This window comes from Patiria miniata, unplaced genomic scaffold (genome assembly GCF_015706575.1).
Source record: "Patiria miniata isolate m_02_andy unplaced genomic scaffold, ASM1570657v1 HiC_scaffold_5, whole genome shotgun sequence".
NCBI classification, from domain to species: Eukaryota; Metazoa; Echinodermata; class Asteroidea; order Valvatida; family Asterinidae; genus Patiria; species Patiria miniata.
Genome location: NW_024037072.1, coordinates 28283046 through 28308749, shown reverse-complemented (window position 1 = coordinate 28308749; position 25704 = coordinate 28283046). Strand labels below are relative to the sequence as shown.

General features: G+C 40.7%; 1 pseudogene; it reads right to left on the bottom strand.

The window, feature by feature from the left end:
- Nucleotides 1-548: 548 nt before the first annotated feature.
- On the bottom strand, nt 549-24983 carry LOC119742197 (annotated as a pseudogene).
- Between the last annotated feature and the right edge of the window lie 721 nt (nt 24984-25704).

The following is a 25704-nucleotide window of genomic DNA, read 5'->3' as shown; positions in this document are numbered from 1 at the left end:
TTAGTGGTTTAATTCTTTCTGTGAAATGCTGAGGAATATATACTAGTTGTGGCAAGTATATTATTATAGTGTAGGGCTGTGCGGAATAGTCAAGTTTTCAATCATTTACTGAATATCCAAATAACATTTCTTCAATTAAAATACAAATGTATTCAAAATGTGAGCGGCCTCAAGAAGACGATGAACAAAATGTCTACAATAACTGAGTTTTTTTGTCAAATGCCCCATTTTAGTTGGAAACTTCCACGAGAAAAATTTGCTCAAATTTGTTGTTTTTTAAGTCGGTCAAATATTGGCCATTCCATTATCTCTTCTTTATAGTTTGTAATGAGGTCTTTGTCAATTTTCAACAAGCGCACGCATGTGTAAAACCTGATTGGTGGCCAGTTAGACTGGCAAATGTTCAGCGCAGATTTAATGTTCGAATATTCAATCCAAGTCTAAGTTAGAATACTCAAATTATTCGCAAATGCACAGCCCTTTTACAAATGTATATTGAGTCATATACATGTACTAATAAATCAGTCATCCTCAATAAAGTCCAACACTACCATCAAATCCCTGTTCATTATTGACATTTTGATATCAAGTTGGATCATGATTTGCAATCAACTGTGAAAAAAACCCCCAGAAAAACGATATCTTTCATGTCTTCTAGTAGGCTCTGAAAACCTACAAGCAACAAGAAAATTCTATCAGTTTGAGAAACAAGATGGCTACTTCTTAAGACTTCAGAAAGGTTACATTACTATCTCCTCCATTTATACATGATCATTACAAAATACGTGAACAAATATTTAACCCACAACCTTCAGTTTTGTTTGAAAAAAATACTGAAGTCTAAATACATGTATACATGAGTGAATGACCAACCTACGGAAGCACAATATGCACAAAAGAGTATTTACACATGTGTAGGCCTACATCAACTTGGACGGAATAGACTTTTAGACACCAAGCAATTTCATTTTCAAATGGAAGCTTATTTAATTCCCCTAGTTCCCCAAATTTGTCCAAACCCAATACTGCAATATCCTAATAGCACACTATACATTGATCGGTGGGCTCTGCTGTCTTGTATTTATCACAAGCTTACCAGATGTTGGATTTTAGCAGGTCTAACCAATTTCATTTGCAGCATTAAACATCTTGCCTTATGTGCTGATTTAAATACACCTAGCACAGTTAACCACTTGCTGCCAGGATCATTTTTGGCAAAAAATGCCATTTTTGAAGAAAGCAAGACATATTGGCCAAATGTTTTAATTTTAAGTTACTCAAAACACCACAAATACTGACCCTTGAGAGTCATTTGTACAATATTTGTAAGATACTTCTCACTGTAACTTCATATTTTGCAACACTCCGAGGCCCGGCACGGAGCGATATTTGCTACAAGGACAGGCCATGTACAGCGGCCAAGTTCAAGTTCGAAACACAGTGTGTACAAAACAACGGGAAACCACTGACATGTATACACGTCCACCTCTGGAGACGTGGGGAACTAAAAGCTTGACGATTTGACCCGTCGCCCGCCCCTGCGAACATTGTCAGGTCGTGTTTACACGGCCTCTGGCATTAACTCCGGCATTAACATTAACACTGTAAACAGGTTAAGCAAACTCTGTTATTCAAATGCATTAACCAGTGCGTGCAACTTGCAGCAACTCTCGATTACTATTTATAAACAACAGGAATTGTGTACATGTATGCACAATGTAGAAAAACCAAATTGTTGTTGGGTACATGTATCAAGTTCCAATGAGGATCACACATGACATGGTTTGGGCAGAAGGTGCACCCATCTGTATTCATGTAAGGGTTATTTACCTTGTGCATAACAATAACACCACACAGATGGCAACTGAATGCGCAAAATGTACAATACAGATAAAATGCACACAAAAGTGTGCCCACTACACTTGTGTGTAGTTTCATTAGTACAGAGACATGGAATTAGGACCTGACCAATACAGTCATGATGCAAACACTATAACATCTACTGTACATTTAAGAAGTTGGTTCTTGAGTTTGTGCAGTTTCTACTCTGTTTCCTTCTCCTCATTGTCCGCTGCTGCCTTGGAACCTTCTTCTGCATTTTCCAGCTTCACAGCTGCATTCACCTTTTGTTTTTGATCACTGTTCTCGCCATTCGGTTGGACTTGCTGAGTCCCATCCGATCCAGGTACTGCGGGCTTCTCTGCTTGACTGTCTCCAACTGTCTGAGTCACCACTGTCGCCTCCTCATCCTTATCAGCTACGACAGTTAGATCTTCTTTCACAGTTTGTGAGACGGGTTTCTGGGACGAGTCTTCATCAGCAACTCCTGCACTCTTTTCTTGGACAGCACTGTTCTTGCCGTCTCTGTTTTCTTGGGATGCATTCACGTCTTGTCCTGTCTCAGTTGTGACTTGGCCCACTGCTGTCTTTTCTGCATCAGCAGTTCCTTCAAATGCACTAACATCCTGTTTGGTCTTGGGCTTTACATGCGTTTCACTCTTCTTGACATCTTCAGTTTTCAGTGATGTTTTCGAGTCTGATTTCCGAATTGGTGGAGTTCCAGGCATCCTCTTCTCCTTCTTATCCACCGAGGGTTTACGAGATGTTTTGTCTGGGGAGTTCAGTGTGATTTTGGAGCCGAGCACGGGTCTCTTTGCCTTGGAGGGGCTCTGCCTGATGGAACTGGGTTTACCACCAGAAGATGGGGGTGTCTGGCGGATTAAAAAAGACAAACAAAAGTACTTTAGGATGCTAACTGAACTCAGCATGAACGACCTGATTTAGTCTCATGAAGAACATATTTTTGGAACATTCAGGACATGCCAGTAACGTGAACCCTGTGCTCTGGTGTTAAACAAAAATGGTAACACAAATATCCATGCAGCAGGGAAACTTTTTCTTTTATTCCCCGCTTCTGACATTTTAACAAACAAAAACTAAGTGTATATGTGTCTGATAAATTACAAGTATTAGCCTCTGAAGAAGAACTTGTTAAATTCGCAACGTCAGGCTGAATTAAGTTTTTAGATTTGTATATTAATTTTCAAATTATAAGTATGACAATTGATCTGCTTACTTCTTATACTGTTGAAATATTACAAATGTTAGGAGATATATAGGACACAACTTTGCAAGAAAAGTGAGTTATACTCTTAATCTGTGACAGGACTGGAATACACATTCACAAAGAAAGAGGCTGAGAGTTTTTCCCTACTTAGGTCTGCTATGCTGAAGAGCAAGTCATTCTTACGGACACTGTTTTAGATGGTGTAACCCAACAGATTACGAACCAAAACCCACCTGCTTGGCCCTGGGGTCCACCACCGTCACCGTCTTCTTAGGGACTGCACCTGGCCTTCTGGATACCAAGATAGACTCCTTGACAGGCTGCTTCTGCTGCTGCTGCTGTTGCTGCTGCTGTGCTTGTTGCTGCTGTGCTGCCTTGACACTCTTCAGCAGGGGGTTGGTCGGGCTGAGGGTGGCCGTTTTGTTAGGGGAGGGGCGTCGTACAGGCTTGGTCTTGTTGGCCGGGGAGGCCACTTTGGGAAGGCTGGGCACCTTTGAAGCACTGAAGGCGCCTCGGCTTTCAGCCTGTCCAAGAAACACAACAAATGCTACCTCGTAAATAACATCTTAGCAGCCTATTTACAATACACCGGCCGTTTTTCACCCATCCTGTCACCGTCTTCCTAGCATTTCACGGTATTACGCCATGGTTCAGAATGCCATGGTCCAGTGGTTACGGCGTTTGACTCATGTACGAAGGTGCATGGGTTTGAACCGTACCAGGAACATGGTGTTTGTGCCCTTGGGCGAGACACTTAACTACAATTGCCTCTCTCCACCCAGGAGTATAAATGGGTACCTGTGAGGGTCGAGGACCGATTGAGTGCTGATATCGGCTGCCGCGTGGCCTCATGGCCTGATGAACGGGGTAATAATTGTAAAACGCTTTGAGATCGTTGATACAATAAAAAGCGCTGTATAAGCACAATTAGTACAAAACTCTGAACACCACTGCAGCTATTCAAACTACATACATGCACTAAATGCAACAACTGAGTAAGCCGAAGAGCCAACTATTAGGCATCATCACTGTGGGTTGTGCTGGATTCCATGACTTTTCCATAACTTGAATATCAACTTTCCAAGACTCCTTGTACAATAACAAAAAAGTCTATGACTTTCCATGACGTCTTTAAATTCCAGGATTTTCCAGGATTTTTCCATGATTACGGGAAAACCTGGTGGTGCTTATGCATGCAGCACGCGTTCTTTATTTGAGGCGCGTGTGTAATTTGAGAAACCTATTGGTTGAAGGAGCAAAGACTGCCTATCAGCATTGAGTACTGTGCTCCTCAGTAATGGCTCCCGAGTATGGTCTTCGGTGAAGCCTATAGAGATGAGTGGACAATCACCCACCTCCTGTTGCTCCTGTTGATTGGCCATCGATCCGCGCACCAGGACCATATTGATGAGCGCCCTCTTGTAAGGCTCACTGCATATACTCTCAATAGCATCCATCAGGGTTTCCCCGTATCGCTGTCGGTATGCCTTCCTGATCTGCGGCATGTCAATCTAGAGAGTAAATACGAAAACACAATAGAAATGTAAAGTTCGCTGACATTTATAGCCCTTGGAAGAATGGATGATTTGAAGTTGGTGCATTACAGAAAGTATTTCCAAAGGACATGCCCAAAATGGGCAGTACACTCTTATCCAGTACATTTGCCTAGGACTGGAAAAGATCAAAATGGAAAGACTTGGACGATTACAAGACTGTACATCTAAAAGGATGCAGCTTAAATGCACAAACATATCACTGGCTATCCAATTTAACTTAAAACACAGACGCGTGATTCATCTTGCCTGAATTTAGTGATGCAAACAGTAGAAATGTCAACATGTACACAACCATGAGCACATTGTGCAGCACGAAATATGCTGAACAGTAATCAACAGAACTTTTTTACAAAACAGAAATGACCCTAGGTCTCCAGTCAACGCTTTTGGTAATTACAGACTAGTGAATCAGGCAGACAAACTCACCTCTGATCTAGTGACAAGAAGCCTGATCAAGCTAGGACCGTTCCGCTTCACTAGGTTGACACGGCACCGTTCAGCCATGTACATAGCGCAGTGATACAGGCACTTCACTGTAGAGAAATCAAATATTACTCCGCTGTTAACTTACATTAACCCTAACAGCCCATAACCATTCAAACTCCAACAGTAGGTTAGTGTTTAAATCTGTTGGGATAGGTACAGTACCCCTAAACAGATGGTCTTTTACACTGATGGGGTTGGCATACCTCCAGAAACTAAGTCCAACAGTGTGTGTGTACAATTTCCCATGTGGGTGTTGGAATTTGCCTGAATGGGTATGGCTCTTAGTAAATTAGGCTGGGGAGTTAGGGTTAACCAACAAATTAGGTTCACTGGTAAACACACAAAATTCAAATGAGAAGGGGGTCGTTACACAATTCACAATTACAACTCGATTTTTATAGCTAATTTATATCTCTTTTAGGTACCTGTATGTTTATAGTATTACAAGTTCTCTTAAAGATAGTCTTTTTTTAACTGTTATGTAATAAAACAGGTTTCTGAAAAGAACTAATGACTGCATCCATGATGCGACTCATTGAGAATTCTTTACTTTTTCACAAAAAAGTAAAAATTTGAACAGTGGGCAAACCAAAGAAACAAGTGTGTAAGATTTGAATAAATGAAAACAGAATAATTTGAAAGGCAGAACCTTACATGTATATCCAATTGTGAAAGACCTAAGTACATTAATGTGTTCTGTTTTGAGAGTGTGAGATGCATTACTCAATGGGCTCCGTGCGCCAACAAAAGAGGGCACCCTTTTACCTAGCAATGACGTCCCATGGGCAGGACATTTAGCTGGTTGACGCGCACCGTTCCTTGTGTGTGACGCACGTACACCAAGGGATTTGTACTAAAGTACACGCATTGGTACATGGTAAGGCCGCGCGTCGCGGCAAAATTGCAGTCAGGCAAAATGGCGTCGGTCACCCCCAACTGTGCTTTCTTTGCCGGTGATCTGAGGGGGTACTTATGAACGGATTATACTACATAGCTTTGTTGAAGTGCGTAGAGTCCTAATTCTCAAACAAGTTAGTCTAAGGATCTGAGTACCTAAGGATCTGATGATCTGAGGATCTGAGGATCAAGATCTGAAGGACTTACCCATGCCTTGCAGGGCATCACGGTAATCGCCTGCCAGATTCTGCTGAATTTCATCCATCACTCTCCTGACATACAGCTACCAGTGATTGAAAGGAAGAAAATAAAATATACAGTCATCCTAAAGATTATTGGTACGATCTCAATGATGGCAAGAGACTGTTTCTCTGCTACTTTTTTTGGCGGTGTTGTTGTCAAGTCCATCACAAATGTTGTTCAGTCTCTAGTCACGTCACAAGCTATTCGAATGAGGTGTGACGAAAGCATTTTTTAGTGACTTCAACCCAAGTTGGGAGTTGTCTCATTAAATATCCAGGATAAGTTGCAAACAAGTTTATCTGTAACAGGCCTACTCTATCAGGCTTTAGTTGCAAGATTAATTCAGACCAACTTCCCCAGAATCTTCCTACGGTGAAGTTATCAACTTCATTTCAAGATGATTCCAGGGAGATTGTTGAGACTCCTCTCACCAATAAGCCTATTGCAGATGTACTTGTCCGCAACTTATCCCAGCTATATTATGATGACTCCTTATTTGTGACTGGACTTGTGATGGTCTTGTGATTGACTTGGTAACACTGCTATTAAATATTTTCATTGCGGCAGGTGCTAAATACTGTTAAATCACAGGCAACTTCAAAACTTTCTTTTCACAAAGACTAATTTTTTTGAGATAAATAGTTTGTCATAAGCGATGAGCCAAGGACCTACCGTCTCGTACTGTTCAAAGACCTCTCTGATCTGGGAGAAGCTGGCAATTCTAAGCAGCTCGGCCAGCTTGCCTGTATCTGCCTTCCATCTCTCCCCCTCTGGTTCAGAGTTCAAGATCTCCGCGTCCTGCTTAGCCCGGTCAATGTCAATCTCTGTGCCCTCCATGCGAGTGCCCTGATGCAGAAAAATAGAATGTTGCATCAAAAAAGGTTAATAAATAGCCAAATGGGATTAGGCAGAGATCGGAGGGGATTATGCAGAGATTGGAGGGGATTAAGCAGAGATTGGAGGAGATTATGCAGAGATCTCTGCTTAATCCCCTCTGATTAAGCAGAGATTGGAGGGGATTAAGCAACATTCAGAGGGATTCAGCAATGTTCAGAGAGGATTAAGCAACATTCAGAGGGGATTAAGTAGAGTTCAGGGGGGCTTAAGCAGCATACAGAGGGGCTTAAGCAGCATTCAGAGGGATTAACCAGAGTTCAGAGGGGATTAACCAGAGTTCAGAGGGGGAAAAGCATTAAGCTCATTGAGAATCGACAGAATGCTAATCCCTTTGCAAGTTATACAAACTTCAGTTAAAATGTAATGCCTACGGACATGCCACAAACCTGGAGGATGATTATGAAACAGAGCAACCTTCAAAAGAGGAGACGTAAAAACTCTCACATGAAATTCAAGAGGCCAATTCACAAATTGAACCCTTTGCCTTGTCATCACAAATCTGAGGCCGATTTCAGGGAAATGTGCATAGACTCTGTGCACAAGTACAAGTACCCCTCATCAATGACAAAAGAAGAGTATGTCACTTTCTGAGAATGCCAGTGAAGATGCTATGGTCACATGTGCATTCCCTTCAAACTGGTTAAGTGCAAACTCTACGCCATATGCATGTGACTCACACAGTGTCTCCCGCATAAGGAGATCTCATAAGTGTTCACAAAGCACCATCTACGTGCATGCACACAGTCTTTAGAGATACAGATTTTGCGGTCCATACCTTGGCTAGAGCCAGGAAGAGATGTCGCAGCTGACCCTTGGTCTCATTCTTAATGTCGTCAGCTAGCTGGGAGCCGTACTCCTTAGCATAGGCCTTCTTGATCACACTGATGGCCTGTACAGATGACAAATAATAGTTTAAAGGTTCAAAATGTAAATTTTTCTCCATATTATTATGATTAGTTTCTCTGTGTTGTAAACTTCTGCAATTCGGTCTCCGGGCCACGATGGTAGTTTAAAAAAAAAAATAGAATGAATGAGTATCATCCGTGGAATATTACTGGACAGGACTCAGTCGGCCTCTCAATGGAACAGTCTCAGTTTAACCCTAACCTCCCCCAACCCATCAAACCCCAACAGCATGTTTTGTTGGAATCTGTCAGGATGGGTACAGGGCCCCTAAACTGACAGTCTTTTACATTGGGTTGGGCACACCTCCAGAATCAAAGTCAAAAATATGTGTGTGCAGTTTCCCTCATGGTGTTGGAATTTGCCAGGATGGGTATGGTTCCTATTAAATTATGCTAGGGAGTTAGGGTTAAGTCAAATTTAGTGTGTAATAAGGAGCAGATATTTATTCAACCGTCGGTTCCCGTCGATTTTTTACGGGTTTCCAGTGTCTGAGCATTTTGAAATGGCGGATCTCAAGTCATGACTATTGGCATAGGCAGGAGGTCATCCAGGCTGGCCCACCTGCTCATCAAGAAAGAGTCAACTACCCCAGAAGATTATTACCAGAGAGTTGACTGGGCATACAATCGAAACCACATTCTACCATGGGCCACAGTCACCATTGTCAAGAGATTATCAGATTTCATTACTGGAAAGCCTTTGAAGTTCCATTTGCCATGTCTTACACCCAATTAATAATTCTTTCTCCTTTTTTAACACATTTCATTTTCTGCATATTGGACGACTGTCATTTTCGACCAACAGTTTAATTTGTTTGTATTTGAATTTTGTTAATTGTTTTTACCATCCAGCAAATAAGTAGCCCCATAGGTAATGTCCAAACTAACAGTTGAAAAAGAAGGAAAAAAGCACCAAACGCTTGTATTACGGGAATTAACTGAAGCCTGGCACACACCTTCCTGATTTTACCAGATCATGGACCATCGTACAGAAGTGTGTGCTGTAAATTCGGACCGATCTGACCGTGTACTGGGCAACTGGATGAAATCAAACATGTTTGATTTTTTCGCATCCGATTTCAACAGATCCAATTTCACTGGACGCAACAGTTATGTTAACCAATCAAATTAATGAAGGAAGTCACATGGTTGTCATCATGTGGCTGGTCACCATGTGACTGGTCATCATGTGACCAATTAAAGGACAGAATCGGGCATGTGTGTGGGTAACCTTGCGGTCTAATCCCAACGGTTACAAAAAAAGGTGTGGGCTGGGCTTTAGACATAAACTGTACCTGAATACATCCATTATGTATATACAGCGTGTGTCAATAAAAACGCACGATTCAGAGCGATTTTTTTTCTGAGAAAATTATGCTACTGGGGTGCCTAATTTGATAAGGATTTGATTGTCCATAATTTCATCTTTGACAAGATTTTTGTTTGGTGGAATTTGGACTTTTGGTTCAAAAGTTATGACAAGTTTTGTGAAGCCCTTCTGAAGCGGGTTGGTCTGATTCAATTACCTTAACATAACGACCAGTTATGTACAATGCAGGTATGCATTGAAGACAATTAAACCAGAACAAAACTTTCTTTGAAACAACTGATGATAAGTATCACTTAAATTTAATAACTGGACTATCATTGTTTCAAAGCATCATGAATTATTGACTAATAACATTGATTGTGGACTAAAGGATTATGTAAGCCTAATCCTGCCACACATGTCCTTCTTTGTGATCCACAAATACTTTCACCTGTACTGAATTCAAACCTTTCATTAGGTATGTGTGATTTCACAAATCAGACCAGCTTGGAATTTATAACCCTTCTTCAGTGTACTCTATCTCTGGACAGGATTGTCCAAATGAGATGGGATAAAAAGCATAGTGAAGAGAAGGAAAGGTACTTTGAAAAGAGGGTTAACATTATGATGAATACGGGTGGTTTATATTCTTAATATTTTTGTTTCTAATCCTGCGTTTTATTGACACACGCTGTAGTAGAGACATAAGCCCGGATTATTGGGGATTAGGGCACCTGTAATTGGTCTCTTTGTTGGACCACATGAACCACTAGGGCCAGGCGGAGTCCATGCATAAGGTTAAGGTGTGTAGTGACCCGCAGATAATGAGCTCATTATAGATCAGGGGAATGAACTGTTGGGAACCAGTAGTTACCCAGATTGAATAGATATCTGCTCCCTAATGAGCTATGTTTGGCTGTGGTTTGGCCAGTAATTGCCACCAACCCAGCTTTAATGATTGCTAGGCTGCCTTTTAAAAAGAGAGGTTAAACTGACTTGATATTATCACGCAGTGTTTCCAAAAACCGACATCGGTATCAATGTTACTCCATCATGCAGAGCCTCAAATGCATCATTCAGGAAGCGTAAAATGTTATTGCTGCAAAAACACGATTCCTGCACACAGCAATGCACATACAGAACAACATCAATCTTAAAAGTCTTACCGCGTTATTTCTTGTACACAGAAGTCCCATCACGGTGTCTGCCAAAGGCAACTCGCCCTGTGAACAAAATGCAACCAAAAGTAATTAGGGAAAAACTGAACAATTTTGTTTTTATCTTTCACTAGAAAATAGCGAGTATGGCTTCTGCAACACTGACATTTCAAGTTATTTCTGATCTAATATAATTGCTCAGTAAACACTAAGGAGGAAAGATGATTCAGGGTTCGAAATTAGCGGTAGCTCGCTAGCCAAATGCCAGTCAAAACAGCAGCGGGCTAATCAAACTTTTTCTTAAGTGGCCTGGCTGGCGAGTCAAAATATTATTGGGATACGGCAAAGATAATCGGACAGAAAGAAATAAATCATTAAATTCAGAAAGAAAACCTCATCAGTTTGTGTCTAGTTTTTCAACTGTTTTAAAAGGTTGAATTATTAGATCTGTTTATTATAAACACTGACAAAATTGCCTCAGAATTGAGCCTGAGAATACGCCATTTTGTATTTGAGCTTTAAAAAAAAGCGGGCTACAGTGAAAATGCCCGCGGGCTAGTTAAGAAGCTGTTTCAGTAGCCCGGCCGGGAAGTGAACAAAAAAGTTAAGGACGAACCCTGTGATTGCATGTATTACAATCACAGCAATTAAAAAAAAAAGATTTTCTTTTCATCGAAGTTAAATATTTGCAATGAATCACAACTTGTAGCAAGATTTCACTATAATCTTTGGCAATGCAGACTGAACTTTTTGCTTTGTGCCAAATAGTTGAAGGCGCCCTACACCTATCCAACAAAATTCCTTAGCAGTGCGGAACTCTGCTAGTTTGCAGACCACTCCTTTATTCATTTAATGATGCAGACTTTGAAAAAGTTTTTACAGAGCACGAAAACTATGTTATTTCAACACTAGAGGGCTACGTCATAAGCAGATTAAAGGGAATATACATCATTTGCTTTTGCTGTAATTTTCAGAAATGGGTGGAATTGGGGGGTTGGAAATATATAGCAAATATAGTTACACTGACTTTGTTGAGGTTTTGGGTTCGAAAATGCTATAAAAACCAAGAAAAACGATCGTTTTCCTGTAGTCTGGTTCCCTGACTCCATATAAGAAGAAACAGATCAGTTTACATACATTGGGGAATTGTAAGGTCAGGGAACCAGTCTAGCTGGCTCGTACCCGTTCATAGGTTTGTAATCGATTGCAAACAAGTGCGATGGTCAATTGAGGCCAGTATTTGAAAAAAAGCCAGTTGTTTCCAAACTGATCGGCCGATCAGCGTTGGAAATTGATACAAAAATACCACTTTTCTTGAAAATGACAGTATACCAGGTGCCATGATTTTACAGGATGCTTTACACTGTCATTCACTAACAGTCCAGCAAGGTATTTCCAAATGATTTGGTAGGTTTTTTTTTTGATGTTTGCAAATGTTGTATTTTCCCTTTAAACATATCCTTCTCAACATTTTTTTTTAATATATTTTTTACCTTGAGTGCTTGCCGTAGTGCCGTAGCATCAATCATTTCTCGCTTGGCAAGGAGTATGCTGATGATGTCTGTCCATTCATCACCAAGGACCTCAATCAATTCCACCTCAATGTCCTGATCAAAAAGCAAGATTTTTGTTAACCTTCTGAAAAAAAAAAAAACTAGCACCATGTACATGTAAATGAAAGTGGCTGGGATATACAGCCCTGAATGTGTCAATGTACTGCAGGCATTGGAATAATAACATTGAGCACCAGAGATCACTAAATCCCATAGAGCCATATTAAATTACTAGAGCGCTGACTCGATGTACAAAGTGATGCCTGCTGGATGCATCCATGTTTGTGCAAAACAAAACCCATGGAAAACTGGACATTTTGTACGGCTTTTGTACAGCTATTAGCATATCTGCGTTTGTATTCTGTACGATACCTATGTAGCTGATACACCCAAAACAGAAACGCACAATCAGTTAATGAGCGTTTTATTTTACTCTGCGCAAACAATGCAAACGTATGTTGTTCTTGCACGCTGCATTTAGAGTACACTTTCAAAATTCACTGCATCTAACTCAATGTGTTCTACAAACACGCACATGAATTCAAAATGTCTGCGCGCAGGATGGCTTCAAAGGATCTCCGCGCCTACAAATGAGGAGTTAGCGCTCTAGTAATTTAATATAGCTCTTTGCTAAATCCCCACTGATAAACTGAGTCTAGATATGCAACTAACAACTGCATTGTGGCCAAACGAATTCAACCATTAAAAAAAAAAAAAATTAAGGAAACATATTGAAAGCGAAGGGAATCAACGTTTTTTTGTTTTTGTTTTTTTATATTTAAAACTCAATTCTATGACATTACCAGAAAAGGCAAGGCTTTGTGAGACCAACGTCTGTTTCATTATCTTACCAGCTCAAAATGCTTTTCAAAAGTCTCCTTGGTTAGTTGCCTCTGGCTGTAGGTCCGCCTGGCTAAGGCATGGATGAAGGTTGCCTCTGCTTTGGCTGAGGATACGGAGAAGAAAAGAGCTACTGAGTTTTGTTACTTCATTAATAAAACCTTATGCAAAACAAGGCAAAGTCCTATTTTGAGAGGTTTTTTTCAGTGGGAAAAGTCCAAGCAAAAGCTATCCAATTTGAGTGACTTGATTATTTTTTTTCTCAAACAAAGCCTCCCAGATGGGTTACAATCAATGGCAAGATGCCAATGAAAAATCCTTTAAAAAACACAATTCATACAAAATAAAACACAAATATAACATACATTTTATAGGGTGTTCTTTGTTATCTGCATGTTTCATTTAATTCTTGGGCACCCTAGAGGAAGTTGTCACATTACAACAAGGAACATGCCACATTAAACACATCCATCACAATAAACCTTTATCATGCTGCCACCATTTCAGTCATGTTCCCGGTCTCCAATAACAGTACTGAATGACAATGTTTTTGTGCAAAAACGAACCAGACTATTTTTCCTTCCAGCCACGCTTTGGTTATGTTGATTTGAACGGGAAAAAAATCACGATGGCCCTAACATGATAATGGTCTATCCAAGCATATCCACTGATAAAACAAAGTCTTTGATATGACATCTTACCCATTCCTTTTGTAGCTTTGAAGAGCCTGGCTGCATCTTCCTTGTCGTCATACGGTGCTGGCTTGCTCGCTGCTTCTCTCTTTGATCAGAAACAAAACACTGGCGTTAAACTTCAATGCAAATACCCTGCTTTTTCATTTCTGATTTTTATGCATTTTTTTGGGGGGGGGGATAGAAGTTGTGAAATCCAACAATGCTGTAAGTAGAGAAAAGGCTTGAATATGCAGTTTTTATACATGTGTAGTTTATGCCCTTCAGTCCACGTACACTGATCTGCCTGTGTCTTTTTTGTCATTTCTGTGAGATTATCATGTATCTCCTTACCACTTCTTTTGTGTTTATCCCTCAGATCCCCACTTGATATTGTCAGTGAATGAGAACGGAAGTTTTCTTCGAACTCCGGAAAACAATAGTCCCAGGCATACCAACATCAACAGGTTTTGAACAAATAATTGATTCATCTAGTGACCCTGGTAGGAATAGAACCACAATAACAGGGGTGGAGGGTAATTGGAACTACAACAGCAACCACGCCATCTGCAGCAACCACGCCATCTGTTGGGAAGGAAAACCCTATCCACAACGTGGCCCTGGCAGAAATCGAACCAGGGTCACCAGAGGAGAAAGGCAAGGCAGAATTCGAACCACAACAGCATCTAGTAAGAAAGGTCGGATGAGGACTATGGTTAACTGCTGCTCAACTAGGTTCACTTGAACCAGGATGGTAGGACTACGCTAGTCGACTATCTGGAACCAGAGTCCAGGGAACGGTTCCATTGCAGGTTATCAACAGCTGCATGCATCATCTCAGCAGGCAGCCATGGCCAAGTTCGGGCAAGGACCATTAGTCGACTAGTGGTTGATTTGTGACGTACCTTACGCCTGCGCACTAATAGCAACGTGCGAACGTCTTTAGTCAAACGCTGGTCAAAATGTCATCGTAAAACTTCTGGATCCTTGCTCTCTGCTAGGTTATGAATGCGCGCGGCTATTGGTTACCAGCGAAGCAACCAACCCCAGTAGGCTGGTTCCAAATAGTCGACTAGCGTAGTCAACCACCGTCGACTAGACAGAGTTCGGGCAAACGCTAGTTAACCATTGGTCAACTATAGTCCTTGCGTGAACTTGGCCCATGATCAAGATGTTCCATGATGACATTTTGACCAGCGTTTGACTGGAGAGGTTCGTATTATTGGGCAGGACTAAGTTGTGTCGTGAATCAACCACTAGTTGACTAATAGTCCTTGCCCAAACTTGCTCCGTGTTGGGATGGAAAAACCCAATCAACATTATAAAACTGACATACAGATCCTTGTCATTTGATTGGTGGAACTCACATCACATGACATTCATTATTGCTCCCATTCACGCCGGGGCTCAAAAAGTCCCATTCGCCCATGGGGAATGGGTAATACTATTCAACAGCATGGTGTGCGCATTCAGCTTAGCGCGTATTGTTCCAAAGAGCCAGCGCTACAGAGTGGGGTTCAGACATTTTCGTGAAGGGGTGGTTTGGAAGAGAGGTACACATTTTCCACCAATTTCGCCTCCTGAAATGGAAAAGTCCAGATTTTGCCTTGCAATAATATTCCTCCCATTTCACTCTGAGCCACTCAATATTTGCATACTATGAACCTGGTAGGATTCGAATCAAGATCACAGAGGTGGAGGCAAGGCAACACAAAGTCAAACAATCTGATTGGCTGATCCTATCATTCCTCACCTTTCTCTTCTCCTCCTCTTTCTTCCTACTCTGCCCCAGCAGTGGCAGCTTGGGCTGGGGTTTGGGCCTACGGAAGACGGCAGGAGCCTTCTTATTAGCCTGCTGTAATATGAAGAAATAAAGAAAAGCAATGCTCATAACTTACCACATCTAGTTTCTGAGAAAAAAAAATCAATAAAAGCTTGTACAAATAGCTGTGAAATCTGGCCTAACAATATTGTGCGAGAAAACCTGAAGGACAGTACGTTTGGCTACTTGATACAGTACAATGCACCAAGCTTATGTACCAAATGTACTGGAGCCTGATCCCCCAGAATGATAGTGAAGCTGGAAATGTACAAAATGGACATTTTTCTTAATTTTGAAAGGTACAATTGTTGAGGTAAATCCCAAAAAAAAGTAATCTCAAGAAAAAAAAAGCATCCTTGTTCAACAAGGATGAGCAATAAATTAATACCTCAATTGACAATTTCTGTGACTGATATAAAAATAGTATTGGAATTATTTAGATATAATTATTTGAAAGTGAAACATTACTCAACCTTGAGCTCTGTCTGGCTGTTCAGCAAGAACAGCTGTTTACTCTCATGCTCTGAAAGTAGGTCGCTTTGAATGACAAACACCATCAGCCTGAAACACAATGATGTTACGCTGTTTACAAGTGCGCTTCTGTTTGGGAGCCAAGTGGGATGAGAACCACCAAGCTCCCACAAGAAAGTCCACACGTAAACAAAGTGTTATGCCTCAGGTCAATTGAATGATCTTGGTAATGCCCTACCATTGTCTTGCCCTTGCTTGTACTTGATGGGCTTGTGCTGCGTTGATCCACCTGGTCCTCGGTGTCTGTCCGCCCACCCTCAGACGGATGAATGGACTGGAATCAAACAAACACATGACACTTTCTTAGTATTATGAGCAGTCAAGAATCAAAGAAACAATAACCACATTTAAACCAGTTGGAAAAATAAAGTCACAATGATATTGACGCTGTTCCAACTCAGTCGTGTTTTCACTCTCACATTATTTATTAATTAACCCTTACCCTACTAGACCCTCCAACGCATGCCAATATGTGCCTCAAGAAAATCTCCTATGTTTTTTGCATGGCCCTCCAATATCTGCCATGTCATTTCAAGGGTAACTGGACAGGCACTCCAATACATGCCACAGAGAACAATGAGAGTCCTCTGATAACAAAGTGAGTGCCCCCAGCTGGTCAGTATCAGGCACCCTCCAGGGCCTCCAACTCCTGCCAATTGGAGCCTTCACTGTTAAGACAAACTATCTGCCAATAAACTGCAGCTGGAGGGCATTGGCATAACCAACTGACATGCAGTAAACTACCCTCAGAGAGTAAGGGTTAATCATTTAATCATTAATCAACTATTATGTTTTGTATTTCAGTACTGCCCCTTGGAAGAAAAAAAAATTGGCCGTAAGCAGAAAGGGCGATCCTTGGGTAAATAAATTTAAATCAAATATAAAAATAAGACCAGATAAGTCTAGTAAAGCTGGCCCCAGAGTGGACACAATTCTACGTAACGGATTCAGAATGGCTATTCACTGGAGGTTGTTTCTTGCTACATAATGGATCAGCTTTAGCCCATTCATATAGTGTTTCAGTGTGCACCTATATGATAACACTTCCTTTTAATGATGGCTCTGGTAAGCCATACAGCGCAAACTACAGTTCCTGACAGAGTTCGAAACATAGACTTACTCCGTTAGCTGTAGCAACCTCATGATCCCTGTTGTAGAAATGGGGCTCGTCCTCCTCAAAACCCCTGGCTTCGATTTCAAAGCTCTTGGTCTCTTGGGCTTTCAGCGTCAGATAGTACTCGTGCAGCAAGTAATCATCCTCCTGTTGAAGGGAAGGACCATTCAGTTAGTCCACCTAGCCCCCTAAAGTCCATTCATAGAATTAGGGCTGTGCATCGCAACTGGGTACCTGACCGCTGATGTCAGGAACCAATTCCAGATTATGGAATCTAGTACCCATACATGCCATAACCAACTTGACATATTACTTATCTCAGACAATAAAAAATAAAGGATTTGAATGTCATTTTGTGGAGAATTTTCCAAATGAAAACCAGGCTACATGAAAATAAAAACAGATTCACGTTTATGACGCTTGCGAAAGTGCAATTCACACCATAAAGCTAAATGTATTGAGCTCAATGTACGCACTTGTATCACGCTGTATTGACACACCAATGTGGTAGTATTATCGTGCAGACCTTTATGAACAATCTGTGTAGCAACTTCCGAGACTTAAAATTTAGGGTTGTGTTTCTTTTACCTGTGTTTTTTTCAATCAGGTACCCAATTCTTGTACTACCCATAAATTCACACCCTAGTGACAATGCATATTTACCACCAGTCTCATACGGTACTTTATGGACTACATATACCACAGCAGATGGCACTTTGTGACCAGTTTCCAAAGCCCCAGAGGGAGAGACACACTGTGTGCGCATACTGGTTTGCGTGAGAATGGCCTGACATTCTGAATGCACACAAACCTGTCTCACATGAGCGTCAGGCACCGTCGGCAAATTATTTGAATTTCTCTCTCCTCTCCCCCCCCCCCCCCTCCCACCGCCCAACTCTCCTTTTGTAACCATTAAGAGGGTACTTCTGCAGGGAGCCCATGTATTGCATGACACTTTGACTGGGTAATTGTTTTCTCAGAAGTAAAATTACCAACTCCAAATTGTGAAAACTTCAAGACAGCAATAACAAAGGAAGAATAGCTCACCCATTGGTCCACGTTGTACTCTGCAGTAGTACTACTCAGTCGCTTGGTAATCTTTTCATTTTCAGTGGCTATCCTCTCTTGCTCTCTCAGCATCTGAGGTCGGTTCAAACTATTAAGTGTAATCAAGGAAACAATGAAAAAGGTTAGGCATGGCCAGAGAATATCTGAATAGAAAGTATGAATGAGCAAAGTATTTTTCCAGCTACTAGACTTTAATCAACATTCATCATCATTTTGATTTATTTTAGGTTTTGAGTCATTAATCGATTTGTAAGTAAATTGACAAATGTAATGGCTAGGAGGGATGGAAAGGAATAATGGGGTTTTTTTGGGGGGGGGGGGTGTGAGTGGATTTGTCATTCACTTTGCAAAACTGACACTGTAATTCATCTTTGACCCAGGGGGCCTTGTAAAATGTGCCGCTACTGAGTGTTAAAATAACCATTGGCAGTCGACACTTGACAATTTGGGAAGTTTACCGGCTTTCCACACTGGACTTAATTTGGTTAAGTTAACAACAGTGTCCGTAAAACTGAAACAATTTCTGTTATTTCTACCTGACAATATCCAATGCCAACATGACTAATCATAGCTTGTTTGTCACAGAAGAAACTGTCGATCATATGTATATTGGTATGGGAGAGATGGGGGGAGCCTCCTTCGCATGTCTTGTAACTCTTATTTTCACTTTCTTTTGCAGTCTGGCTGTTCTGCAGATTAATGGCTGAAGTCCATTCAAAACAGCCTTGATTTAAATCTTTCTAACCAATTCTACAAAATTACACAAAACTGATAGGCCTACATGTACATGTATAGCAGCCACCTGGCAAGACCAGTCAAAATAAATCATTAACTCTGTGATCTCCTATGTTTGATATTTACAGAAGCTATCCACCAATAGCATCGAACTGGACAGATGGCGGCTGGGCAGATATACTGAGTTAGTTGAGCATGCCTGCAAACATTGTGCAGTCATATTGCTACCAATGTCTTCTTTTCTTTTTTGGGATTTTTTGCTTGTTGACCTTTTGGTTCCATATGACAAGCTACTACAAAGTTTGACGTTTACTGTGAAATATTCAACTTTGATAATTCTGAAGTGATAATTCTGAATTACTGTGAGACAATAGAGGAATTGTAGGCCGTTAAAAAAAGTGCTGTATGTGTATGGTTCTCAAGCCTGCTACATTTTCAAAACCTCCAGTTAACACCGGGATTATTTTTACAAGAACGGAACAAGGCGCGGGATTACTTTTCACTCGACCTCAAGCCAGGCGGGTTGAAGCCATCACCCTCGGGCAGCACACTCATATTTCCGGCCTCGCTCGCTGGGAACGGGCCACTGACAGATATTTCCGGCCTCGCTCCCTGCGTGTTTATCTGTCATCCATTCTGAATACCGCAGAACCTTTGCGGGTGTACACGTCATCCGACACGAACTGGTTCAATTCAGAAGGATTTGTGAAGGTTAGGGTAGAAAAAAAAGATGAAAATCTGTACAAAGAATCTCTGAAGATTTCCACTGTTTCCCTTTATGGCCAAATGATTTCTCTGATCCTTCACCTTTTGGGCAGCTCATCATAGTCCTCATTCCAGTTGTCCAGCTGTCCAGCCGACCGGATGACATTGGTCAGTTTGGCCAGAAGGATGCGGTTGTCCTGGTCAATGGCCTCTTGCCTCTCCTCCTCAAGCTGTGTGATTAAACAAAACAACACCAATCGTTGAACGATTCGGGCATCGATACTGGGCAGAAGATTTAACCTTGCTAGTTGGTCTAGTCCCCGAAGAAGATCTGGCTATGCCTTGCATCAAATTACATGTATCAATTTCTTTTCCGAAATTTACTTATCCCAGCTTCTGTTCATTTTGGTTAGCCTCCCTTTTCATCCATTATGATTGGTTGTATTCCTGGTGCATACATGTACTTGTGAACTAAAGTTACAATTATGAGAGGACTAGATGTTACTGTACGCTTGATACTCAAACTGCTTAAAATTTATGAGTGAGGATGCATACTTTTCCACGTGCGGCAGTGCAATTTGACAGTAATATGGTTCTTTTCATGCTTTTAAGCATAAATATTATAATCAAAGCAAATTTTAAAGCCCTGACTCAATGACATGTACATGTAATAAAAAAGGAGCTGTTTCATGCTATTGTGTCCAATGACATACATGACATAGATGAGGGGTAAACAATAAGGAACTCATCTGGTTTTAGGAAAAAAATATTTATCATTCTCAAATACAAATAATTCTGTCAATCTAATAAAAACGTTTCATAATATCTACCTTTTGTGTTTACAAATGTACACAATGTACCTACCTGGATTTTCTTGAGGTTCAGTTGTAAATGCAGGTAGGATTTAGGTTTCTTGTTGTTCAGGCCTGTTGTCATAGATTTCTTCTGCAGAAAGTAAGAAAACAGACATGTCAACTTTGGGGAGTCAAAAGAATATTCACGTTTATTTTTTTTTTACGATTATGATTATTAGTTGTTGTATTTAATTCCATTTATTTGTTACTTTTGTAATTTGGCTTGGCCACTTTAAAAACAGCCTTTAGATGAAAGTTTAATCCATGGACAAATAAGGCCCCAAAAAATAGTTCTACTTTCGATTACATGGCATTTTAGGTAAGAAAATTTGGGGGGGCAATTTTGATCATATATAGGTGTCTGTGTGATGTCAAGGGTAAAATACTAAAAAGTAGTAATTGATGGTTTTGCGGTTTTTTTCTCTTATTTTTCCCAAAACAATATTAGGATAAGGGCTGTCAAAATAGGGTGTTAAATGTATGGTAACTGGAAGCAGAACTACTGCTCTCTTTTTTGGCCTAAAGTAATAAAAAATAAACAAATAATAGTCTCAGGAAAATTGTACTCAACTTTTAATACTCAATTATCAATGTTCATGAGTGTTATCAGACGAACATACATGTACCTGTAGTGTATGCACCTGCAGTATGACCACTGATTGTACAGGATTTGTGAAAGAAAAAAAAAGAATAATAAAGAAAGTCCTGTTGTATGTTTAATCCACTGCATAGATCTACTGCAGCTGAAATATATTCACAAATTACAGACAATTAGTGCCAGGAGCTCATATTCAAATTAATTACTGGTACGATTAAAAAATATAAGGCATGCATAAAAAGATACAGTTTTCAATTCCTCCTTTAAACATTTTTGGTTGAATATTAACATGGAACATCTGCCAAACCTTCAAACAGATTTCTTGATAAAGGAAAACAGAGGAAAATTAATTGCACGTTTGAGTCAGAACTTTAAATGTGGTACACAGTCAGTCAATGGTGCCATGCCGAATAATAAGAACTCTTGATCACAGATAAGTACCATTGACATGCAGTGTGTGCATTGTCATTTGAAATTGTGCGTGGAAGCTTAAGTACACACAACCCGGCGACCCGTACACACAAGGGTAACCCAGACAACGAGCGGTTACAGCTCAACGATGTACAACGCACACGTTTCAAATTCACGAGCACTGGCTTGTTTAACTTCCTGGTTTGGTGTAGTCTGAAAATCTTGATAATTGAAAAGGCTTTCTTTTCTTTAATATATTCTAACAAGATACTCAATCAACCAAATTTCAGGAAAATAAAGAAGTAAAGGCCTCCTGAAGCTAGCATTGTATTTAATGAAAATCTTGGTAAATGTGAAGTGTGTGCAATGCTGTGATGAATAAACTGGCCGATCTATCAATGTGCCTCATTGTCAACTTAATTATCGTCATCTCTTTATGAGAGTTTAGCCTTTGTGTATTCGTGAACAATTAACAGTATGCGTAAGTAAACAAGCACACAAAAAGACCTCAAATAATAACGTTATAACCACACTCCTTCCTACTCCCTACTCATTAGAATAAACAGGCCAGCTATTTAAAACATGTTAAAGAGTGCCGATTTTTTTCAGTGGAAGTCTCATTCAATTGTGAATAACTTTTGTATAGCTAGAAAAATAGCAAGTTAGAAAAGAAATCGATTTTTCAGGATGAAACTCGAAAATAGCACAGGGAATGCATCTTTCAATTAGACGTTTTGTAAAAACACATAATATCCATGTTACACATAATAAAAATGTATGAATTTTAAGATTCACAGCAGACAACTAAGAAACATTCCCATGTTGAATTTTGGGTAGGACATTGGACACTTGATGTGTAGTCAAGTCTTCAAACCTAGAGTCTGCTTTCCAGTCATTTGGGCCCAGTCAGAGTCACAAGACACGACTCGTGTGCCGTGGTACATGGGTTCGAATCCTGACGGGAAACATGGACCTTGTGCTCTTGAGCAAGGCACTTTACCATTATTGCTTTGTCCTTTGGATGGGACGTAAAGCCGTAGGTCCCGTGTGTTGTGTAATGCACTTTAAAGAACCCAGTAACACTTACCGCTACGAGAAGGGATTTGCCACCGGTGTTTCTGGCAGTGGCTGCAATATATGCGCCGCAGCACCTTGTATACCCTTAATTAATGGGTCTCACATTTCTCATAAACTTTGTTTACATGTACCTGTCTTTAAAAATAGACATAATTACAAGCGCCTTGAGTACTTTATTGTTGGTAGATATGTGCACTATATACAACTTCGGTAATATTATTATAACTTGCAATGGTCTGCAAAGTTCTACAGAACTGCTATATTTAATACATTAATATAAAATATATGGTTTCAATGAAATTTATATTGCAAGAAAACAATTTCAGACTACAATGTAATGTAGGCCTATCTATCATTTTGTCATTGAGTCCAACTCCAAGTCACTGAGCCAGAATCCCAAGTGTGGAGTCCTAGTCCTTGTCCGAGTCATCACTGTTAATAGTGACTCGAGTTCAAGTCCGAGTCACTCAAAATGTTACTCAAGTTGAGCCCGAGTCCTGCATTTTAGTTGGACACACCCCCCCCTTCTTACACAAAGGGGCCTTAAGTAGTAGGAAATCGTCTTAACGTCAATGTTACACTTCAAATTCCGGGAACATTACATTTCATCAATTTAGCACACATCATCATGATCATGACATGGGTACTAGTACTGTGGAGAAAGTCAAGTAGGCTTTTTAACAAGTGTTGACTGCTATGATGTGGGCATGGTAGGATAAGACGTTTTTAACTCCTCGGGTGCTATGCCCCGTCCGAGGGGGTTAACCCTAAAGGGGCCGGGTTATTTTGACCATCTCTCAGCCGGGGGGGGGGGGGGGGGGGGGGGGGGGGGGGGGGGGGGGGGGGGTTCGGCCCCCCCCCTAAGATCTCAGCCATCGAGTTACGAAAAATTTTGATACTCGGCACATGCATAGAGCAACTGTTCCTAAACATACCCAAGAAATTTCATGACTATAGGTCAAAGGGTTTTGGAATTATGGCTAATTAATTATTCATATGTACGAATGGCAATTCTGCTCCGTGTACACGACGTATATGCGAAAATTCAGTTTTTACGGCGCATAGCGCCAGAAAATATTTTCGCTTCGTGGCAACCCGTGGTCCGATTTTTATGTTTTTGGTATCAAAAGATGCGCAAAGCTCGAGGCTAAAAAGTCATAAAAGCTCGGGTCGCGAAAAAATTTTTTTAGAGGCTATCACGGAAAATGTTGAGGGGGGGGCAGATTCTGTCCCCCCCCCCCCCCCCCGGCCCCTTTAGGGTTAAAACGCACATCCCAGTCCCACATCACAGCAGTCAAGAACTGTTTTGTTAATAACTGCAAAACATACATGTGTAAAATGGTTGTAACTTGCTGTGTGAGAAATATTCAATCACTGCACTGCGATGTTACCTTTGATAACTGAAGATTTTGATGTCCTGCTGGACATAAAACTGAGTGGTTGACGTTGCAGTTCTCATTGCACAAGGCTAGCGCGCCGGCAGGTTCCACACGCATGCGCAATGAATGCAGTGCGATATCACCCTCAGTCTGTGTGTGACATGCATCTTTAATGTCCAGACAAGTGGCCATACTAGACCGGTCCTACTAAAATGCGTCTACAAGCGTCAACTGGCGTCAACAAGCGTCAACGGTCGTCAAACCAGCATCAACAAATTTTGTATGTATACATCTTGGAACATCAAAAGACGCTTTATATGGTAGAAATAGAAACAAAGAACACCTTCAGCATATAAATTAAAGTTTCAATTTTTTTCAAAAGTTGTTTTTTTTTTCAACGCAAAATGTACGACAACTTTGTCAAGTTTGTGTTGGCTTGTTGACGCATGTTATTAGTAGGACCCTCCTAGACCAATGAAACTACATTATCCAGGCACACGATATAACAATAATATTTAAGACAAAGGCCCATATTCGTGAGACATGGGACTAGGCCTAAATGCAGTCAGTCAAAGAAAGACAGTTTGTGCAGACATGGCACTTGGCACTTGCCAGACGAAAAATAAGAATCCAGCAAGCTGTAAAAAAGAAAGATTTAAAAAATTGTCAGTACAGTTCTTGCACCCACCTTTTCTAAATGTTGTTTGTAAGCTCTTGCATTCCATTTCTTCTGAAGAAGGTTGTTAACAGGCGGAAAAAGCACCGGTTTGGCGTGGCATTTTCAGCATGTTTGTCACATAGCCCTATGGCTATGCAAGGAAGCGCGTCAATCAACTCGGCCAACTGCCTGCGAAGTGCAAATCGAAGAATCTCCCAGTCCCACCATATCCAATTTCAACTTAAAGGCAAAGCATGCCTATCATGACCTGTCGCTTCGGGAAACCAGAAATCAATGTCTAAATTAAATCCTTTTTAACTTTTCACAATGGTGAATGACGGCGAACCGTAATGAATTATTTAGAGGCATTTCAATCCAGACATTCAGTTTCCATGTTGCTCCACGTCCATTCACTGAATTAGTTCTAATTGATTTGCCAATGTACACTATGGGGCACCTCGTGTAACATTTTTACAGTTTTTGCTCGAAAAATAAGGTCAAACAGTCATCTGCGATGTGGCGTGTGTATTAATGGTCCGTGATAAATGCTCCGTTAAGAAGGTAAAGCATAGAGCAAGGAATTCATTTCACGTCTTATTTATAGCTTCGTACGTCTTGGGTCTACCCCCATGGCGAAAAAGGAGGAGGGAAGAAAGAGAAAAAAAGAAAATAAGATTATCCTCGTATACGCTTATAGGCCTAGTATGCGACTTTTTTATGAAGAAATTTAACAATTTGCTTGTTCGATTTGCACGCCATATATTTTGGACTCTATGGTTACCCATGCCAAAATGCACAAAAATAAATAAACGTAAACGCGAGTTGTGTACGGAGGTCTTGCAAGGACAGGTCGTCTCTACTATTTGTTTTTTTGTTTCTTCAAATTTTATTTCGTTTTCAACTGATGTATCTGCATGCATGAATCCCATTGGCAGCATTAAGTTGTTGATTATTTATTGCACACTGGCTTGTGGTAGACTTCTTACTATTCGGATGGGTAAACCTTCGGATGCACCTCACAAGTCAATTGTATCTAACTTGGCACAACTTGAATGGACTCGAAATGTTGTCCGAGTGAAAGGAATTACGGTAGCATTGTGACAACTTTTTTGTGAGGTTGTGAGGTTGTGAAAAAGTATAAGAGTTTGTGAGAAAAGAACGTCACAAACCC